General features: G+C 54.1%; 1 long non-coding RNA gene across 1 annotated transcript; it reads right to left on the bottom strand.

Annotated features, from left to right (window-relative positions):
* Positions 1-270: 270 nt before the first annotated feature.
* On the bottom strand, positions 271-6164 carry LOC114212308 (uncharacterized). The gene is made up of 3 exons (XR_003609937.1): positions 5870-6164; positions 2048-2241; positions 271-326 (listed from the first exon to the last, which is right to left on the bottom strand). It is a non-coding gene; the product is annotated as an uncharacterized LOC114212308 (long non-coding RNA).
* Positions 6165-7146: the final 982 nt, after the last annotated feature.

The following is a 7146-nucleotide window of genomic DNA, read 5'->3' as shown; positions in this document are numbered from 1 at the left end:
GGATGGAGGAGGGCAGGGGGGGGAGCCCGCAGCCGGGCCAACCCTGGCCGGGGCTAGTGGGCGCGCCCCAGCCAGAAATAGCTAGATTCCTCCCGCTTCCTCCGCCGCCGCCACCCACAGGCCGTGGGCCCTGTCATTACAGCGGGCGGCCAGGTCCCACGCCCTACCTGTGGGCGCTTCTCCGGGTTTGGGGTGCCTCTCGAAAGAATTTGGCGTCACTCTGGGAAAGGGACCGTGCAACTTCCGACGCCCAGCCGGGCTGCTGCGGAAGGGGGCCTGGGCGTCCGGGGGTCCAGCCACGGCTCCCCGGATCTCTGCTTTCCCTTCTGCAAAATGGGTGCACGGGCATGGGTTAGGAGGTCCTCGGAGAGGTATGCCTAAATCTTGTCCGGAGGAGGGTCCTCTCCTCTCTCGATGGGAAGTTTCTAACCCCAGGAGCGCCTTTGGTGAGGGTTGGGGCGCAAGCAGGGAAAGCTTACAGCAATTGGGTGCAGGGAACTCACCTTTGAGCCTCTAGCACCCCAAACCCCTGGTGATCTGTATGGCAGAGTGGTGGGGTGGGTTACATCTTCAGGGTCCCTTCTTTGGGTGGCCTCCCAAGGGGCTGTCTGAACAAGGGGCCCCTACAGGGAACCCCCCTGCTCCCCTCAATTCTTGCCACCCAGATACCCTCTTTATAGGGTACCTATATACCCCCAGGGAAAGTCCAGGAATCCTGCTGCCCACCACCCTTTGGGAGAGTCCCTTGGGAGAGCCCCCAGAAGGCCTCCCAGGATGAAGGGTGCTGGGCCCACCAGTGAATCACCCAGGCTTCCTGAGCACTGATAAAGCCATTGTGAGAGTCTGGCAGAAGTCAGCTGGACCCCTCTTGGAGGAGAAGGCCTAGCTCACCTTAACCCTCTTTCCAGTACAACCAGGCCTAGGTGGCCTTGAATACCTCAGGTAGGGATATAAGCCACAGGGCAGGTCTTCCTGTCCTGAGGGTGGAGAGTGGGTCAGGACTTAGGGACTTCGGAGAGGCCCCTCCCTCCGTTATGCCTCCCCTCCACATAGAGGGTTTAGCCCTTTATCTGGCACTCATTCTGGTGGGCCTGTCATTCAGTAAGAGTGCCCCCTGGTCCTGGCAGGCCTGTCAGAGCCCTCCTTGGTTTCCCTTCCAGTCAGGGAAGAGCATGTCCACACTGGCAGGCCTGACTTTGGAGTCCTGGGGTGGGGGGTGGATGAGGGGGACTGTATCCCCCCCTCCATCCTAGGCTAGGACATATGCCAAAAGGCCTGCCCTTTGGGGGCCTCTGACCTTCCTGGGGGCCTCCAGACCCCTCTACTCAGCATGTCAGGCCTCCTCAAGCCCTGTTCCTCTTCCGAGGCAGAGATGCGATGAAATTCTGACTTCAACAGTTGTCTTGGCTTCATCTCAAGCATCGTTCCTGTTGATCCACGTCACCTCCCAGCTCCGAGCCCCATGCTCCAAACTAGGGCATTATTTGGGACCGTGGCCTCTCCCTCTACCCCAGATGCCTCTGGGGTGGGGGCTGCAGCCGGGCTCTTCCTTTACATACCCCCAGCCCTCCCCACACAGGTCCTCTTCTGGCATGGGGCCCAAGCTGAAGCCTCCTCCCTGGCCTGAGATGGTTAGGTGCGGCTGACTCAGAGTTGGCACATACAACCAGGTTCTGCCGGAAAAGAGGACTGGGCAGCGCCCTGCTCAGAGAAGTCAGGCTGCTGCCCTGCCCTGAGGCTCAGTCTGCACTCCAGCACTCCGACCGTCCTCACCTCCTCTGTCTGCCCCGCCCTCTTTCACAGGCTGCCTGCGAGGCACTCCGCCTGCGTCTGCTGGGTGCCAAGTCTGCTGGGTGCCAACCTCTGCGGGGAGTGCGTGACTATGCGTCTTTGGGTGGAGGGGCTGGAGGGCCCAGCAAGAGGCTTTGTACCCAACCACAGAGTTGCTGGCTTCTGCTCCCTCTGCCCTAAACAAGCAGGGCCCTCTGTGGGCCCAGCCCTGGCTCGGCGCCTTAATTACCCTCCCCAAAACCCAGCTCTCAGTTACCTCTGCAAGATGCCCTGAGATCCTGGTGACTCACAGGATTTTTGGCAGGCTCAGTTAGTGCGCAGAGAGGGGCCACGCGTGCCCAAAGCCGTGTTGTCCTATGGTGGAGTCTCGCATCTTGCCACTGCAGCTGACCCTCCTGTCTTCAATGTGTGTGTGAGGCGGGGTGCAGGCGAAGGGGACTTCTGGGATGACTGGGGACAGGTAAGACCTAGTGAGACCTAGTGTTAGGGTCATACCTACCTCCAGGCACTTCCCTTGGCCCCTCCAGCACCACCCCCTCCAGAGGCCAGGGGAGAGGGAGGATCAAAGCCATGAATGTCAACTTTCAGGACGGTCAGGCTTCCGGTGGCATGCTTCGGGGCTGGCCCTGCCCAACCCTTCCCCTAGAAATGCAAACCCAGGCAAGCTTGAGTAGGTGAGGTGGAGGAGGTTTATTCTGTCCCTCCTGGTCTTTGGAGCCCCTGTCCCAGGGCACAGGGGCGAGGGGCTGTTTAAATCTACCGTGCCCTTTCCTGCTGTGAGACTTTGAGCAAATCCCTTCATTTCTGTGATCTCCACAGTTAGGAACTGCGGTGCCCTTCAGAATCCACCAAAATACCAGATGTTGGCTACCTGGTACAAATCAGCGCCTGCTGGATGGACATACGCTGACATCCCATGTCCCCACAGCTGTCCCCTCCCTGGCCTCCTTTACTGAGTTTGGTGGTCACAGAGCCCAACCTTTGGCTCTTGATCTAAGGTCATGCTCCTGATGCCTGCCAGGGCTGGAAAACCCCATCTGAATCCTCTCCAGAGGGTCCTGGACCCAAATCCAGACGCATGAGGAGGAAAAGTGAAGGCAGCCTCTCCCAAGGAAGCAGCTGTGGCAAGTGTGCATGCTCAGATCATGCCAGGATGACTACTAACCGGGCAGGGATCCAGGATGCTGTGATGGACCACAGGGTGTCTGGGCCCGCGGGTTATCCCAGGATGATATGGGATGATTTGGGATTACTTTTACATAATTACATTTGTGGGATTTTATTGTGTATTTGTTTATGTAACTGTGATGTTTATTTGAACGTGGACTAAGTCCCAGTGCTCACCTCCACCCTATTCCGCCACAGGCCGAGTCTAGTGCTTGGTGTGGGGAAGAGTCAGGAGACTGGTCCTCAGACCCTCCTCTGAGGGAGGAGGCACACTTAAGTCTGTGAAGCGAAGAAGACACTGCTCTGCTATTTCATTTGTTCAACAAATATTTATTGGACACCTACTATGTGCTAGGCACTGTTCTAGAGGCTTGGGAATCACCAGTGAACAAAATATACCCCCAACCCCTGCCCTTGTGGAGCTTAACCTCTAACGGAAAGAAAAGAGATACCAAAATCCAAAATAAACATAAGAAGTGAATTGTATAGTATATTAGAAGGTGTGTAGGGTAAGGGAATTCAGGAATGGGAGAGGGTTAAATTTTAAATAGGTTGGATCTTACAGGGAAAGTGACATTTGAGCAAAGACTTGTAGGAGGCGAGAGAGTGGGCCATTCGGAGATATCTGGTGAAGAAGATCCCAGGCAGAGGGGACAGGCAGTGCCAAGGCCCTGTGGCAGGAATCTGGCTGGTGTGTTGGAGGACTGGCAAGGAATCCAGTGTGGCTGGAGCAGAGGGAGAGGGACAATGAGAGGCGACAAGGGTAATGGGGACTACATTCTGCTGGGCCTTCTAAGGGCCTCCGCTTACACACTGGGAGCCCTTGGAAGGTTTCAAGCCAAAGAGGGACATGATCTAACTCATATTTTAAAAGCATCACTCTGGGGTGCCTAGGTGGCACAGTCGGTTAAGCGTCTGACTTTCAATTTCAGCTCAGGTCATGATCTCGGGGTCGTGAGATTGAGCCCTGCATCAGGTTCTGCACTGGACGCGGAGTCTGCTTAAGATTCTCTCCCTCCCTCTGCCCCTCCCCTCCCCTCTCTCTCCCTCTCCCTACCCCCCTCCTCCCCCCCGCCAAAAGAACCACTCTGGCTGCAGGAAGAAGGAGTATCATGGAGGGGCAAGGGCTGAAGCAGGGAGCTCGGTGAGGCTCTTGCAGTAGTAATTCAGGTGAGGCAGATGGTGGCTCAGACCTTGGGGGTAGGAGTGGAGGTGATGAGAAGTGGTAGGATTCTGGATATATTCTGATGGGAGAGCCAGCAGGAGTTACTGGTGGGGGCCATGAGAGAAACAGGAGTTGAGGCTCCAAGTTTTTGGCTGGGCTAACGAATTACCAGTAACTGAAATAGAGGAAGGCCGAGGAGGAGCAGCTTCTCTATTCTGGACATAGAAGTTTGAGATGCCGTCAGATAGCTGAGGCGAGATGTCAAGTATATGATGGATGTACAAATCTGGAGTTTTGGAGGGAGATGAGAGCTGGGAATAAAATTTGGGATACGGTTGAAAATACGTTAAAACCGTCCATCATGGGGTGCCTGGGTGGCTCAGTCGGTTAAGCAGCTGCCTTTGGCTTAGGTCATGATCCTGGAGCCCTGGGATCGAGTCCCACGTCAGGCTCTCTGCTCAGTGGGGAGTCTGCTTCTCCCTCTTCCTCTGCTCCACCCCCCCTCCCAGCCCCGGCTCTTGCTCGTGCTCTCACTCTCATTTGCTCTCTCTCTCAAATAAAAATCTTAAAAACAAAACAAAACAAAATATGTCCATCATGCTCACAGAATGTGGGTGGGAGTCTACTCTGGGATAATCTTTCTGGAGGGCAACTTGGCAATATCTCAATATTACTAAGTACATACACTTTGGCTAAGCAATTCTAATTCCACGATATTATCTTATTATCCGTATGTTACATGCAAAAACATTGTACAAGGTAAAGTTCATTAGTGGGCACCCAGTTAAATAACTTCATTTCCATACAGTGGATTGTCTTGCATCTGTTTTAAAAACAAACACACAAACAAAAGTTCTGGTCAGCAGAATAGGTCATAAAACGAGGAAGGCAGCTGAAGGGATTCCTTTTGTCCTAAGAGGTTTGCCTGGAGGAGGAAGCTGGAGAGTGGTTCCAAAGGTGGCTCAAGCCCTTTGTTTCTGGTGCAGGGTTTGAACCACACCTTTGGTCAGTTAGTCAGCAGGCAAATAGAAATCGATTGCTGGAGGCAGAATCAGGGATGGATCCAGCTGATCAGGCAGAGAGGGACTGGTGGCAGAGGGAGATGGGGGGAGCAGAGAGGAGAGGGAGAAGCAAGGCAAGAGAGGAAGAGGCAGCAGCAGGTACTACTGAAAAGCCCAGGATGACCAGGACAGAGGAGTGGCCACTGCCACTGGAGGCACTGGACGGCTGCTGGAGACCTCAGCCTGGACAGAGCAGAGGGGCTGAAGCCAGAGGGTGGGAGGGGTCACAGAAAAAGGGGAACCGTCTCCGGGGCTGGGCGGACTCCCTGTGACCTTCTCGAGGCTGTCTGGAGGCAGCTCGGAGAGGCCAAAAGTGACGGCAAAAATCCACTGTCCTGTCTTTCCTGAGACAGGGAAGCCTCCACAAGAGCTGCTCCTAACCAACAAGACCACCCAGTTTGGGATGGCCCACCCCTAATACTAGAGCAGTGGAGGACCCCAGACTGTTCGCTTCTCTTTCCACCCACAGCTCCTTCCTGCGCCACCAGGGGTCTTGCATGTGTGTGGATAACGGGACAGACCAGCCCACTTTTCTGAGTTCTGCCCACCTCCACCTCCCACCACAGCTGTCCCCTAGTGCACACACCAGTCAGCGACGGGGGGAAGGCTTTAAAAACAGAGGACTACACAGCACCTGTTAATGGGCTTAGGATGTTTGGGCAAATATTTCTGGGGTCCCAAGTACCTGAAGGGTGGGCACGGGGCAGGTCGCTTTGGTCTTCTCATTCTGTGGAGAGGGTGCAGCTGGGGAAGAGCCAGAGCAGGGTCTGCTCTGAGGACTGGAAAGGACAGAAGAGGGAGCCAGGCCTATCCAAGAGAGGCGGAAGTGGCCCAGGTCAGTGGGCAAACCTCCTGGTGCTCATCTCAGGAAGTGGGTTTCAGCTGTAAGGCAAGCAGACGCACCCCAGGAGGAAAAAGCAGCTAGTTGTATCAGCGGTGAGCAGAAGCCATAGTATGCCGATGATGCCAGTCCACGTGATGTCAAGCGGCTGGCCTGGACAAGCCCGGTCCTTTCTCCCATTTCAGTGGAGATAATCCCTGCCCTGGTTGCCTACACAGGATATCTGGGAGTCATTCTGAGCTCCTCTTCTGTCTCACTTCCATTATCCATTAGTAGGTCTTGTGACTTCTCCCTTTTACAGGTCTCCAATCAGTTCCTACCCCCTAACCCAAGCTCCTAATCCATCTCTTCCCTAGCCTCTGCATGGATGCAGTTTCCTAATCCATCCATAGTTTTCTCATCTGTCACCCTGATACCTCTTGCCTCCCTCGGGTCTGTTCTTTCATGGCAACCAAAGTGATCTTAGTAAAACAGAGAGCTGACCATGACATGTTCAGCTGAAGACCCTTGATGGCCCTTCCAACTGCACTCAGAAGAGTTTAAATTCCCTAATGTTGCCTACAAACCGGCTTATGATCTGGCCCTCACCTCCCAGCTTCATTCCTTCTGCTCAAACTCTTAAGTTCCACTCCTGAACTTCCTTCATTTCTTCCTATATGCACTCTCTCGTCCCGCTTTTATTCAATGGGTTGCCTCTGCCCAGAATGCCCTTTTTCCTCCTCTCCTGCCTTATTCCTACTCATTCTTTTTTTTTTCCTTCACTGTTTAAAAAACTGGAGTGAAATTTGTATGCAGCAAAACTCATCCTTTATAGTACTGTGAGATTTGACAAATTCATACAGTTATGTAATCAACACAATAAAGAACAGTTCCCTTACCCCCAGAAATCTCCTCAGGCTCCTTTGGAGCCAACACAAGCTTCCATGACCAGCTCTTGGCAACCACTGATCTGTTTTCTGTTTTGTTTTTGTTTAAGTTGGCTCCACGCCCAGCATGGAGCCCAACATGGGGCTTGAACTCATGATCCTGAGATCAAGACCTGAGCTGAGACCAAGAGTCCGATGCTTAATGGACTGAGCCGCCCAGGCCCCCCCCAGTCTGCTTACTGTCTTGCATTTTCC

The sequence above is a fragment of the Eumetopias jubatus genome, unplaced genomic scaffold (assembly GCF_037043125.1).
Source record: "Eumetopias jubatus isolate StellerSeaLion01/CBP00866 unplaced genomic scaffold, mEumJub1_p1.0 scaffold_1, whole genome shotgun sequence".
Taxonomy (NCBI): Eukaryota; Metazoa; Chordata; class Mammalia; order Carnivora; family Otariidae; genus Eumetopias; species Eumetopias jubatus.
Note: the sequence above shows the minus strand (reverse complement) of the source record. Positions and strands in the feature narration are given on the sequence as shown.